Source organism: Cuculus canorus, chromosome 5 (genome assembly GCF_017976375.1).
Source record: "Cuculus canorus isolate bCucCan1 chromosome 5, bCucCan1.pri, whole genome shotgun sequence".
Lineage (NCBI taxonomy): Eukaryota > Metazoa > Chordata > Aves > Cuculiformes > Cuculidae > Cuculus > Cuculus canorus.
The window spans coordinates 47,686,288-47,701,362 of record NC_071405.1 but is presented as its reverse complement, the minus strand read 5'-3'; the positions used below and the strand labels follow the sequence as shown (position 1 = coordinate 47,701,362).

Here is a 15,075-nt window from a genome sequence, read left to right as displayed (position 1 = left end):
TCTGGAAAGTTTTACCTTTCTGATCAAAGATATGATGCCTTCTCAAAGGTGAAGAATAATAGTGGGTGCAGGAACAATTAGCTCATTTGCATCAACTGATGTCTGTTTGGGCAGCTCCAGGGAAGTCCTCTCTCTTTTGATTCTTTCTATCATGTTCATCAAATAGCTCAACACTTTAACAAAATTATCATTTCTACCTGATATCGTTTTTCCCTGAGAAAACACCTTTGAAACAGGTCAATGCATCTGTGTCCCTTTATTATCAATAGTGCGACAATATTAGATACTGACAGCTGGAAACCTCAACTGGGCTGGTGACAGGCAAGTAATTGGCCATTTGCAGGCACTTATTCTTCCTGACTTTGTATTTAATATCAATGGGGAAATGTTAATTTTTATTGGAAACCTTGAAGAAATTGAAAACATTCCAAAGTAGGTGGGAATGTGACCTTTCTTAGAGATGTCATAATATTGTTACAGAAAATATGCATGTCTCACATTTCACCTTAACTTTTAGAAAACTAAAGATGAATACATCCTGCTTTGTTTATGGTGATTATCTAAAACATTGTGTTACGTATGCTTATCCAGAATTCCTTTAGTCCTATCAAGTACTCAGAAAAATGAAGATAAAATGGGAGAAAATAATTAAATTTTCCTGAATGAAAATTGGTGGTGTAACTATTAAACAATTAAATCATTACAATCAAATAATCAACATTACATCTTAAAAGCTGAAGCTGCAGGTTCTCAGAGCATTTTTGCATTTTCTTGGTTTGGGAGTTTTGTTTATGTGGGTTGGTTTGGGGCTTTATTTCTCTTTGGTTGGTTTAGTTTGGTTTGGTTTTTTTTTTTTCAGATGAAGCTAAGACACAAACATTCTAGCATCTAAATAATCCAATGTGAACTGTGTCCTTCTAATCTTTGCTGCTGTTCCTTGTTTGAGAACGATCTGGTTAGAATCATCTAGGCAAACTTGACATGCACTAATGGTCCCCAATGGGATATACCTATGGGATATACCTAAAAGTGCTGAGAGACATGGCAGGTATTATTGCTCAGCTACTCTCAGGTAGTGAGGGAGCTGGCAGGTATTATTGCTCAGCCACGGAGAACAGGAGAGGTGCCTGAGGGCTGGAGAATAGCTAATGTCATTCCAATATTCAAAAAAGGCAAGAAGAAAGACTCAGAAAACTACAGGCCATTCAGCCTCACCTCCATCCCTGGAAAGATGATAGAACATGTAATTCTCGATATCATCTTCAAGCATCTGAGAGAAGAGAAAGTTATGAGGAATGGTCAACATGGATTCACCAGTGGATATCATGCTTGCCCAATCGCTCAGCCTTCCATGATGTCATGACTGGCTGAGTAGATGAGGGAACAGTGGTGGATGTTGTCTACCTCGACTTCAGCAAGGCTTTTGACACTGTGTCCCATAATATCCTCATAGGTAAGCTTCGGAAGCATGGGTTGAGTGGACAATGAATTGGATTGAGAACTGCCTGGATGGCAGAGCTCAGAAGTGCTGTTATTGCTGGTGCAGAGTCTAGCTGGAAGCCTCTGGCTAGCAGTGTTCTCCAGTACTGGGCCCAGTCTTGTTCAACACAGTCATTAATGACCTAGATGTGGGACAGAGTGTACCCTCAGCAAGTTTGCTGATGATACAAAACTGGGAGGAGTGGTTGATACACCAGAAGGCTGTGCTGCCATACAGTGAGACCTGGGCAGGCTAGAGAGTTGGGCACAGAGGAACATAATGAAGTTCAAGAAAGGCAGGTGTAGAGTCCTGTGCCTCTGGAGGAATAACCCCATGTACAGGTTAGGGGTTGACTCACTTAAAAGCAGCTCTGTGGAGAAGACCTGCGAGTACTGGTGGACAAAAGGAAAACCAAGACCCAGAAATGTGCCTTCGTGGCCAAGAAGGCCAATGGTGTCCTGAGGTGCCTTACAAAGAGTGTGGGAAGCAGGTCGAGGCAGGTTATCCTGCCCCTCTGCTGTATGCTAGTGAGATCCCATCTGGCATACTATGTTCAGTTCTGGACTCTCTATCTCAGGAAAGGCAAGGAATTACTGATGAAAGTACAGAGGAGAGCCACAAAGATGATTAGGAGATCTGGTGTATCTCGCTTATGAGGAAAGACTGAGAGACCTGGGTCTATCTAGCCTGGAGAACAAAAGACTGAGAGGGGATCTTACCAATGCTTATAAATATCTAAAGAGCAGGTGTCAAGAGAATGGGGCCAGACTCTTTTCAGTGGTGCTCAGAGAGAGGACAAAAGGCAGTGGGTACAAACCGGAAGACAGGAAGGTGCACCTGAACACGAGGAAAAACTATTTTACTTTGAGGGTGACAGCAGTGGAACAGGCTGCCCAGAAAGGTTACAGACTCTACTTCTCTGGAGGTATTCAAAACCTACCTGAACACATTCCTGCGCAAACTGTTCTAGGTGAACCTGCTTTAGCAGAGAGGTGGGACCAGATGATCTCCAGAGGTCCCTTCTAACACCTACCATTCTGTGATTCTGTGATTCTATGAGAAAGCTCTACTGTATGTTGCATGGCTACAACATCCCTGCTTTGAAAGTCAGCTTCAGTAATTAGGTTCTATAGGATGTCTCCACACTACATATTTAAGTATCGTCTTCTTTCTTATAGTATCTGTAGTGCAGTATATGCAGTAAAGTTAATAAGACAAAACTTTTCAACTTTTCATATCTTTAGCAGATCTTTGCTATTCATCTGGTACTGTTATGATAGTTTCATACTTTGTTTATGTTTTCATAAATAAAATATGGATTTATTCGAATGATATGTACAGTCTGTTCTCATTATGTATTAATGTTGATGTGTCTGATGTCTATTCATAGATGCGTGAATGTTTAATTGAGGACAAGCTTTCATTTTCTTATCTTTGAGTTAAAGCACTTGCCTTTCAATCCAATATTCAGATACTGATTATGCCTGCAAATGTTTTCTCCTTTATTTTGGTGAGAGTAGATTTAGGAACTTGTTCCACACAGCAGTTTTTTGAAGGAGTTATTTACCAAAAGGAAGCACTGGAAGTGGGTAAGGAAGTTAATGAGATAAGTTTGGTATGATCTTGACAAATGTTTTCATTGGGAGCTCAGTTCTCCTCTAGCTTGAAATCACGGATGTTGCCTAGCATCATGAATTATATGGTGGATAGACAAAAGATGACATAGGCCTATGTAACTTGGGATAGAAACGAGTGTATAAAATAGTAAAAAATTATTCTTCTCAGTTGATATGACTTTTACTGGATCAGCTATGATAATTTCTGTACCAACAAGAAGGGCCTAATGAGACTGTGAAGTTGAACAGGCAAAACCCAGACAGTAGTTGAAAAAGATCAAGGGGAGGAAATTCAGACTTCTGGAAGTGGTGAGGATATTTCTAGGAATATTTCTAAGGATATTTTTTTAATATTTCCAGGAAGTTTTATTTTGTTCTTTGAGAGATACAGTTAGAGAAGGTCTTGACCATGCTTAGTGTTAAAGCTCTAAAATAAGGGTAACACTCTAGATGTCACATTGGTAACCTTTGCATCATGGCTAATTGCAACTTGGTTAATTAAATTTTCCTCTGTAATTTTATTCTACTCTTTCCGTTGGTTACAATGAGTGGACTCTTTCTTCCTTACGCAGTCTGCTTGATTAATGGAAAGTGAGCATGAAAGATTCCCAGAGTAGAGCAGCAGAGTTTTTCCCTTATTTTGTTCTTCTAAAAATATGTGTTGTATGCAGAAGTGCTGTAGCCAGAAATATCTGAAGTAGTCCTGAAAATTAAAGGGATTTATATGCCTTTGCCATATCTAGAGCCTTAGTTGGAAAAAAGTATAATTTTTCATATTTCATTCTCATGAATGAGGCATATGATGTGTTGTCTCATACCACCTCTAGGGTGTAGGCCACACTTTACTATATAGAAAGAGTTTTGCATGTTTCTAAAGCATTGGCAGGTAACAAAGCACCTTTCCAGCTGCGTTTCCACCTTTCTTTAGAAAGGGAAAGGTGTGTGTGGTTCTATGAGAACTACTAACCTTCTACTCAGTTCCACAGCTGTATGGCTTTGCAGCTTTGCTGCCAGCCCTGTCTCACGGGGACAGCTGAGGCCTTAGAAAATTAAGTACCATTCCCAGAGTTCCCCAAAAATTCTTCCTATGCTGGAAGTATGTTTCAAGCAGATATTTCCTAAATCTCCATTCTTATCATTTCATGCACCTCCAGCCATGAAGAAGAATGTTGGCAATAACCTGACAAGATTTGGGAAACTTGTGGGAGTCAGGTAGCTGTATAATTGTGATGTCAATATTATTACAGTAGGTCAACTCATCTTTCTGTGCAAATATGGGTGTTCATTTTGTATCTACAAATATTGAACAGAAGACACGTGTTAAAATCTAAAGGAGTAACTAATGCTCTGTGGAAGCAGAGAGAAGAACCTTCCAAAGCACTTTTCTTCCGCAATGCATCATTGACATGCAGTGAAGGGAATAAACATTAAATTTAATTAATAATGTATTTTTTTCACCTTTCAGCTTCTGAAAGATAATATTCCTCCCATTCTATAGAGTTTTATTTCATTAGCCACACAAAGAGAAATAATGTTTTATTTAACTATGTCAAAACAATCTAAACTCTCTGCTATTTACTTTCTATAAATTTTAATGCATTTTTTATTCCAACCTACTGGTTGGCAAATCAACCATTGAAGTTATTGTTGCCCTGTAATGTATTTCAGTCATTTCTAATAAACCTAGACTTTAAGATGTTTTATTATTATTTCTGTACACTATTAAAATGGATTCACAGCATGTGCTGGGTTTCAGACTTTAATTACCAGAAGTAGATATGTATAAGATTGAACAAACAAACAAAACTAGCTAAATAGAATATAGATAGTCTTTAATCTTGCGTTCTTTTTTGAGGAAGAACCATACTTGAGGGAGAATTTTATGCATTTAATAGAATGTTATCCTAAAATTAGAGTAGCAAACACATTGGAAGTTATTTTAATAGGATTTTTTATTATAAAACCTATTTTTATTCATGTTTGAAATTACCTGAAATATTCTGTGGCTTATTTCTTAAGATTTTATGAACGTGGAAAAATTTGTTTTGTAAAATTCTATACCTTAAAAAGTAATTTAAGATTTAAGCAAGAAAGTTCTAAAAGGTTCAAAAGTAAAACTACTCATATATAATTAAACGATCCTATAAAAATATTGAGTCATGAAACATCCTTTTCCTTTGAATTTCTTTGTTCAAATACAATAAGAATTCACAGTTCTCATTTTCTGAAAGCCATATCAAAATTACCTTGCTCATTTATTACAGAAAATAATTACTATCAAATGAAAGCATGCTCATTTAAGCTATTTTTTACAAATCAGCGTGAAAGACAGTTGAGTCCATGTTATTCTCATCCTTGAGTTCTTAAGAGGTTTTTATGTCCTTAACAGATTCTCTTTTTTTTAAGAATTGTTCTGTTCCTTTGCGTGACTGTTCTTTGTAACCCAACAACTTCATGCCCGTTTTTCATGGGCAGGGAAAAAGATTTTCAGTTAATGTTATGACTGGCAGCTGAGCAGGTTCTTTTCAATATCTCTCCTTCAAGCTGAGTTTACTTTACCTAGAAATTGTTCAGGGAATGTCAGGGCAAAGTGAACAAAATCTATTCTTTCTTTATTCTTGCTTGTGTCTAGAGACTCTCAGTTTCTAGAGCAGATAGTATTTCGTGTTCCTGAGAAGTCTTTTACAACAGTTAACCTTTCTTAGAAGAGCTAACAAAGCCTTTAAAATTACTTTCAGCATCTTTTGAAGGGAGGAGCTATTCCAGTAAATGATGTCTTGTGAAATTTCCTTGAAATGTTCACTTTCTGTCTGTATTACACTAAATTAACCATATTTGTCTTAAATAACTACACTGTATGGCCTGTTTACCAGAATTTAGTCTACTTCAAACATGTCATTAGGCAAGCTTGTATTGTTTCTTAATAGCTCACATATTTAAAAAAATTAGTTATTTTGCACATAGCCAGCTGACACTGAGTTCAGTTTTTGTAGAGATTGTCATATATTCATGCATTTTCATCTTTGTAATAAATCTCATTTGTGTAGGATTTGGGTCTAAAGTGGGATATATTGGAACAAATCTGTTTAATTTTGGTCCTGAAAATACCCTTGGCACTTTATGACTCAGTTTATGTATTTTTAAAATGTAGGTGATGAAAAGGTACTCTAATAATTTTTTGTTGCTTCCAGTGTGAACATTATTTCAATTAATAACAATAATTGTAGTAGATGGGTATTTAACTATATCACCCCTTCTGAGAAGTTCAGGAATTAACAGATGTTAATCTGCTAAGGTTGTTAAAACAGCTTGAGAGGTCATGTATTGTGATTATCATTCTCTCCTCATAATATTCTGCAACTTGTACTCAATAGGAGATACAAACGCAAGCTAGATTGAAAATGAACTACAAGTACAAACTAGGTTACAGAAGAAAGGAATCTCATGCAGATTTTATTGATATGTCAGGTGACTTTTTCATAGCAACCGTAAGAATCAAATGACAATCTATATTTTCTACATGAAATTAAGGGCTTCATAAAGGGGTAATGGCTTATTTGTTCATTTTTAGTCTACCTTTTATTGTTTTGTTAGGTTTTCTGCACCTTTATTATGAGGTGTCTTTTTCAAAGCAGGTAGTAGTAGTGGTGAAGGGAACCTTCCTGTACATTTCTTCAAATGTTTTTAATGTCCTTCTTCACACTGATGACATGTTCCCCATAGGATGAACTTGATCAGTGTCTGACATTAAAATCTCGGAAGTGCTAAGGTCAGATAATAAAAATTTTTAAGATATGGATAAGAACAAAAAGAATGATTAAAGTCCAGAGAATTATTTTACAGTAAAGCTTAAATGAGGTAAATATATAGTGTATAGCTTAGTATTGGGGAAAAGGGATCAAAGGGAGAGGCATAAAAACCTTCTTAATGTCTCTAAAAGATATAAACTGCAATGCCTGAAATGCGCTAGTTAGTCACAGACTCCATGTGGCCAGTGCGGAGAATTATTTTCAGAGCTCAGGGCATAAAAAGAAAAAAGTCATGCTGTCTTTTAGAAAACAGAAGACATACAAGGTCTACTCAGTTTAGAATCAAAAGATGATGTGGAAAACAGCAAATAATTTTTATTTTACGTCAGACCTTTCACATGGGCTAACTTGAATGCAGACAATTATTCTGCTATTTTATATTATGAAGCAAGGACAGTCAGGCCCAAATACAAAAAAAGTTTAACAGTAAACCTCATAGGTAAGTAGCACTGCCAAATAGCCTGACAGTGGAGCATGATTGTGATGAACTGATTTATTGAATTCTTTGGAACTTGACATAACTGAGTTGAGGCCCAAATTTGGATTCAATGCTCCATATTGTTCGTACAGAAGCTCAGCTTTCAGGTTCAAAGTCTTTCCCATACCTGATACAAAACTATTTTAACACCCTTTCTCTAAATGTTCCACCAAAAATGCTAATTTTTCCATCTCAAGTTTGATTACTGTTTGATCTCAACTATAAAGCTTCCTTCTTCACATTTTCTGAAGAATTTTGAAGCCATCAGGGCCACTTTTCTTCATTTTTCTTCCATAAAGCATCTTTCTAGCTCTGCAAAATGCTATTTAAACATAAAAAAAAAAAATTACTCTTGGGGTCATTAAGCACTGAAACAGGTTGACCAGAGAGGTTTTGGAGTGTCTGTCCTGGGCAACCTGCTCTGACTGACCCTGTTTTGAGCAGGGAGGTTAAGATGAGTTGATCACCAGAGGTCTCTTCCATTTTCAAGTATTTTGTGATTTTTTGGACTTTGGCTTCTCTAACTGAACAATGATTAGAAATGTTTTGCCATATTTTTTCTTCCTCTGATGAACACTGTTGGCTCCTTTGCATTGCAACCTTTGCTTAAAGTATTTATTTAATTTTTATTTTTTAATTCTAAAGGCTCTGTGAAATTCAGCATATGTACTTTACACATTATTTTAATGGTACAGTCTTTTAGTATCATAATACTAAATCATATGTTGAATACTAAACCATATGTTAAATCATTATGTTGAATCATAATGCAACCATCATTCTTATTTCATCTGGCTAATTAGCTGGTTTGTTTTATTACTGGATTCTCTATATTCAGTAAGCTTGTATATTGGGATTTTTTTTCTCTTGTCAAAGTAAAATTATAAAAGTAGGGCTCACTAATAGTTCTGTATTAATTTAACTTAATTTTAATACACAAGCATTTAGCTGATAACAGGCTTGAACTATTTTCTTCCACTCCTCTAGCCCCCCACCCATTTTCTTCTCCTTCTCCCTTCCAGACTAGCGCAAGCATGAAGAAATATTTTTTTGCAATTAATATTTAGTAAAGATATTTATTTTTGTGGTGAGAGATGAATTCTAATTAATCAAATGACCAATTTTCATAAAATTGATGAGTTGCAGAGGCTTCCTTTGATCTGGCATATTGAATGATTCATTCCTGGAGAATTAATTTAGCTGTAAAAAAAAACCAGAAATGCCTCAATCAAGGAAAGGAATTTAAATACCTCATGGGCAAGTTGAAGTGAAAATAGATAGCTTGTTTCCAAATGCTAATAAACAGGAAAATCAATATGACATGCTTTGGGTTAGCCTCCACTAAAATCCACAAGCTTATTTTAGTTGCAATGTCTTTAGCAATCACTCTAATTGTCTAATTGTGTAGCTCATGAGGCGATTGTGCTTTGCTTTCATTGTTGTTTTCTCTTGACTGAAGTACATAGTTGGTCTCAGCAACTTCATATGAGATGAATCTATGATGATGTTTATTTTTTTATCTATAGTAAATGCTTCTGTTTCAAAAGTAGCTGAATCAGACATACACACATCATGAAGTCATATAACAACTCAAATGTCTGGTGGGATAAATAACCCTTTGCAGACAAGAGTCAAAAGGATAAGTCTATCCAACATCCATCATCTTTAGTGGGCCTCTTATTCTGCATGTCAGATATAAGAAAACAACTAATACTAATTCCGCCATCTATCTAGGGATGGGAGTCTAATATTTGTCTTTTGCAGTATTTGTCATTTTTTCAGCATAAGAACAATATCTGGGTTAACTAATACAACTGCACTGTCTTCCAGGTAATAGTAGTAGTTTTCATCCAAAAAGGTGGGAAAAAAATAGAATTTATTAAGCCCTTTAAACAACTCCTGGACTAAGAGGGTTTTTTGTTTTGATTTGGTGAGGGTTTTTTGACTGTGGGTTTTTTTTGAATAAGTTTTTATTTTCTGTGTGATATGTGAAATATTTTGGGTTTGAAAAGTCTTACACACAAAGCTTTCCTAATATGTGATAAACCATATAAGCCTGCATGTTTTAATGCTATTATATGCATTTAAAACATTTTTCAGTAATTTCAGGTGTTATAAGAAGCTACTTTATGGTATCACTTTGAAGGTTGTGTCTCATCTTGTCTCCTTTCCTGTTATGTTATCTCTGGAAAAGTGGAAACATTCTTTCCAAATGTCTGAATTCTTGAGGTGCTGATGATGGAAAACTTGCATTCTTCTACTTTCACCTTGAGTATGCATTTCCAAGACAAAGTACTCCAAGAACATAAGTAATTCCTTTTATTTACAAAGCAGTTATTTATAGCCTCTATAACTTCTAGAGCAAAAAGCTTTTTTTCCCCTATTCTTCTTTAACCAGGGTTTAAAAAAGTATTGACTAGGCCACTTAATTTGTCCCAGATATTTGTTTGAATAAATAGACTGAAGTAATATTTTTATAGTTATTGAATACTTTAACTGGGATTATATGAACTGGTGATGGTTTCCACATGATAGTTTAAATGTATGACTCATAAAAAGCCTTGAGTGTCTGCCCTTCTGCAGTTTTAGTCTTAATTATTAATCAAAATACTTATGATTCTCAACAAATTATTTTGATGTTTGCTTAGCTTGAAGAACATGAGCAGTATTTTTTTGTGTAATAATGCTGCACATATTCTTATTTATGCACTTTATCAAACTGGGACCAATAGTAAAGTGGAATGAAAATTTATTTCGATGCCATCACTGTTAATCCTGAGGAACAAACATTGACTTCACTTAAATTTTCCTCACAATCTTTGAAAATCATACATTTGACTCACAAGAATTGAAAAAAATCTTCTTTCTGTCGATGTATTTTTGTCCTCTTTGAAATATAGTTAGTGACAGGGTACTAGACACATATAGTAAAATAAAAGGTAATAAAAAAATGAGCAGGATTCATCTAATTCAAAAAATATGATTTCTTCTAGCATTTTATGAAAATAGACTTGAGTTTCATCTTCAATATTTACCAGTGTTTTGGTAGAAAAGGGGTGAATTTTACATTTATGGAGAATAAGAATTAGTCAGGTTATGTATCACTGTATAACTCATTTTTTTCTCCAAATTAATTTGTGATTGGAAGACCCAGACTAATCCACTGAAATAAATATTGGTATTCTTTTCACAAGACCTGAAAGTAAATCTCTTTGTAAGTCTTTATTTATAGTTTTCCTCAGTGATTTTCTCTAGACATTTAGAGTAGACAAAATGTGATTACGTTGAGTAGGTTTATTTCCAACATGTTTCCGCTTGTAGTCTGAAATGAGATTGGTGTCTTCTTCAATTTATTGGTAATCTGCAATTATTTGATGTTTAAATTACAATAATAATAATTCTGTAGTTCAATAAGCAGCAATTTACTGTAAGTTTTTGATGTTAAAATATGAAAAGAGTTCGATGTCACAATTTAGCACCTTACTGGCCAATTTTGGTAGCTAATACTGAGATCCCAGTTCTTTTTTCCTCCCAGCCCCCAGGGAAAGGAGAATGGGAGGAAAAGACTTGCAGATTGGAAACTAAAACTAAATCAGCTTTAATGAAATAATACCACTACTACTACTACTACTACTACTACTACTACTACTACTACTACTACTACTACTACTACTACTACTAGCAACAACAATAAATAAAAGCGTATGAAATTGCATACCCACTCCTCAATGATTATATGTCACCACAAATGCTGTAGAGCAGGCAAATGGACAGGTGAGTGGCAGGAGGGAGGCTAGACCCAGAAAATGGGTTTAGGAATGCATGGATCCAGAAACAGAGGAAAACAGACGGATGAGGACTTCACTAGATGTTGGCCATTGAAGAAGAGACAGTGACTCTCATCATCTCTCAAGTTTATACCCGGTATGGCATATATAGGATGGAATACTCTGCTGGTCAGATAAGGGTCACCTGTCCTGTACACCCCTCCCACAACTGCAGCCTTTTTTGCTTCTTCAACTTACAGCACCCCATCAGCTCAAGGATGGCCTTGGTTTCTATAGGAATAAGTGTAATCAGTGGCCTTTCTGCATTCCAGTGCCCCATGTTAACAATAGAGAGGAACACTGTCTGAAAAACATGCACTTAACTTCCAGAAATTGAAGTTACTTAGACAAGAATGAGCTGAAGTTAGAAAACTGATTATGGTTTAGGTCAAATCAGAAGACTTGGTCATTTCTGATACAGTGCAGAGATGATCTGTCTTTACTTTATGACTCTTTGACTTCAGATTCTGCTCTAAGTGCATAGGCTGAATTGAAAATTTCCTAGTACAAATATTTTCAATCTACCAATTAATTCTGAGAAAGATCTCTCCTAGTAGACCCATTTGATAGACTATTTCCAGAGAGAAAACCAGAAAGGAACCTAGAAGTTAAAAAAAAAAAAAAAATTAAAAAAAATCTGGGTGTGAACACTGGTAATTCCTAGGGCAGTAATATGTGCCTAACATTAGTAATGGTATTATGTTTTATAATCTGCCAGGCAAGTTGTTTTCCCTGAAACACCTTGTTCTGTATTAAGCTTAGTATAAATCTGTACAGTATATCTTGCTCACTGTGCTAAAAAGATGTTCACAGTCTCATATACAGTAGGGAAAACTATTTCAAAGATCAGGGTTCAAAGAGCTGGCTTTGCTAAGTGTAGTTTCTATGAATGCTGCCCTAATGAGCAACAGACTTGCATCTGAGAATGATAATCACCAAGATGAATGGCCTTTGCCCTACTTTAAAATTGCCCTTTCTAAAACCAAGATCTCTGAGGATGCTAGGCACTCTTAGTGCTTTAAGGAACATCCATTGAGACAAAGTGCTAAAAGATCACATTCAGTTCAGACTGAATTCAGCAAATGGAAAAAATATACAAAAGATTGAGGAGGTAAGTTCCTCTTGAACTTTTTGTCGGAGGGACAACTTTTTACATAAATAATTGGATGTCTCGATTGTAATGCTTTTAGAGAGTCTATTATTCAATTTGTGAGAGAGGGAAGTAGACCACCTGAACATTGTAAATTCCTGCTGTGGAAGGAAAATTAGGTAATATAAGTTATCTTTTGGCTCTGTTCATACTTCCAACATAAGGTCAATTATGTTACTGATAATTTCATTTTGTATTTCTTCCAAAGAGAAGATATAAATATCTTTCTTCATATATAAATGTGTTTACAGGAAATAAAATAATTGTTTTAAAGAATTCTGAGGAAGCAGTTTTAGAGGTAGAGAGTTCCAACTGGAGCTTTCATGGTGGAAAGTAATTTTTTCAGGGCTGTACAACTTTGGCTTGTGTTTCTAGGCTAGAAATTTCTCCAAGATCTGTGGCTTTGTAGTGGTTTACAAAGGAAATGCCAACAACTACAACTGTTCCTGTTGCCTTCGATAACTAAGATCAAGAGGCCAGGCCATGGTTTTCTCCTACAGGTAAAAACAATTAGAGAGGTGTGTCAACTGGCATTTGTATTTCAGTAAACACTAATCTCTCAAAGTCATTATGAGACCAAAGCCTTTGTAACAGGAAAATACAATGCTTCTTGGACCATCTTTCACAACAAACTGAACCTGTGTGCTGTCCACTGTAGTAATTATATTCTACCCAATTACAGAATTTTCTTTGCAGTTTCAGTGGACTTTTTTTTTTTTTCTTTCCACTTTCTGTCCACAAGTATTCTAGTACAATCAGTGCTATTAGCCTGGTGTGTTGGTGTTCTCTAAATGAATTTCAGCTTAAAGTAGCACATTCTTCCCTGCAGCAGAACACTAAAACATGATTGGTCTTCATAAAATACTTTGTTATAGGAACTTATAATTAACTTATAAGGGAACTTGTTCTGCCTGGGAAGGTGAGCAGTTGTCTGTCTATTATTAATTTTATGCCACTATTTTTTGCAAAATTGCAACCGTACCTGTCAACAGTTAACACATCATAGGATTTTTGGTCATGTTTCAAAAGACCATTTATTATTTTGTTACACCGAGAGATCAGTGTCTGGAATGGACTGTCCATTCTTCTTCTGATTTTGTGAGCTGAATATTTATGATAGTTTCATTTCTATACTATTATTGTGCAAACAAAATTAATTGACAGAGAAAGCTGTCAGCACATAATGCACATACAAGAACTTCTAATGTAAGGTATTGGTTACTTCTCTAAATGTTGTCAATTATAAAGGATTTTCAGCAGGGGAGCAGTACTTCTGCAAAATAAGCAGCCAGAATTACAGACTATATTCTATATATTTATTACTGTGTGTGGAATAAGTATAACATGTTGGGATACCTTATAAGTTATTGTAGGCATAAATTACATTGATCTGCAGAATATAAGAAATAATACATGCTGATGAACACATTGAATTATTGCTTACAGCACTTACACTAGAGATAAAAATAATTGTAATTATTTTTGTGGCTTGATCTCTTCACTTCTCATTCACCTCCTTCCTTGTTCTGTCCTCTTTCCTGGGCAGTTACTAGTGCTTTTACTGCCTCTTCTTGCTGATAAGTGTAGAATAAATTCAAGAAAAGTCTAGTGATGGGCAAAGAATATTAAAAAAACTGACTAAATTAAGAAGTTACATAAATTGATCTTGGTTAATATGTCTTAACATTAAATAATCCTTTTTTAAGAATACAAACAAATTAATGTCTGTATATCAAAAACTTCATCCCATCAGGACATGAATCTTCATAACAAGTTGCTAGTTGCAGATGGTACAAAATAGTATGATGGATGTAACTTGAGAGTGTACTTCTTACAAAAGTCTTTTCCATGTATGGGAATAATTTGTGTAGACTCTCTACTTACACACACATATTTCAATATTTTTATATATAATACAATTACATATAATATAATACAATATTGGAGTATGAATTTTGAACTAAAAAAGTTACAAGTTCTCACCTAATGGCCATGACATTTATTTTTGATAGGGTAGATATGCAGTTAATAAAGATTCACAATAAGTCCCTGATAAATCCATTTTTTTTTTCAGGATATTATGATTGCATACCCGTTATCATTAATCTTCCTAGGGAGGGAAAAATAGCCCTAGGTTTTCTGTTGCTAACGAAGGTTGCAATATATATGTCTATTTTTTTCACATGGTCTTCATTATTGTAGTATCTTACTATTCTCAAAATAGATGGGGAGATGAAATACAGTGAAATGACATTTAAAATTGCAGAGGAAATCTACAGCAGACTTAAATGAGTAACCCAGTTTGTTCAGTATAGAGGTGTCCATTCATTGTAAGAAAGAAGCACTATCTGAAGTAAGGAGCTTCCGCATAACCCTTTCAGAAATCTTAACAGGATGTTAATACACGGAAAAACAAAGTATGATATCCTATAATTATCAAGGTTCCCTGCTTAAGGATTTGGTCACTGTAGTTGTCTTGTAAGATGACTCAAGCTACCTTTTTAAATGATTTTATGAGTACTCTGTTAACTAAGAAAAATTTTCTTAGATTATTTCTTTATTCATAACTACAGACTTTTTTTTTTTTTTGCGCTATCTTGTTGAGAAATGACCATGAAATTTGCCATCCCGTAAGTCTCCTATCTCTTTACATTGATTCTGCTATCCACACTAGGTATTGAAATCCATGATATAGGTTGCATCTGGTGTTTTGCT

The 15,075-nt window shown here is 35.1% G+C and overlaps 1 protein-coding gene across 16 annotated transcripts in view; it reads left to right on the top strand.

The window, feature by feature from the left end:
* Positions 1-15,075, top strand: part of LRRC4C (leucine rich repeat containing 4C) — a 529,117-nt gene that overhangs the window by 345,639 nt on the left and 168,403 nt on the right. The window lies entirely within an intron of this gene.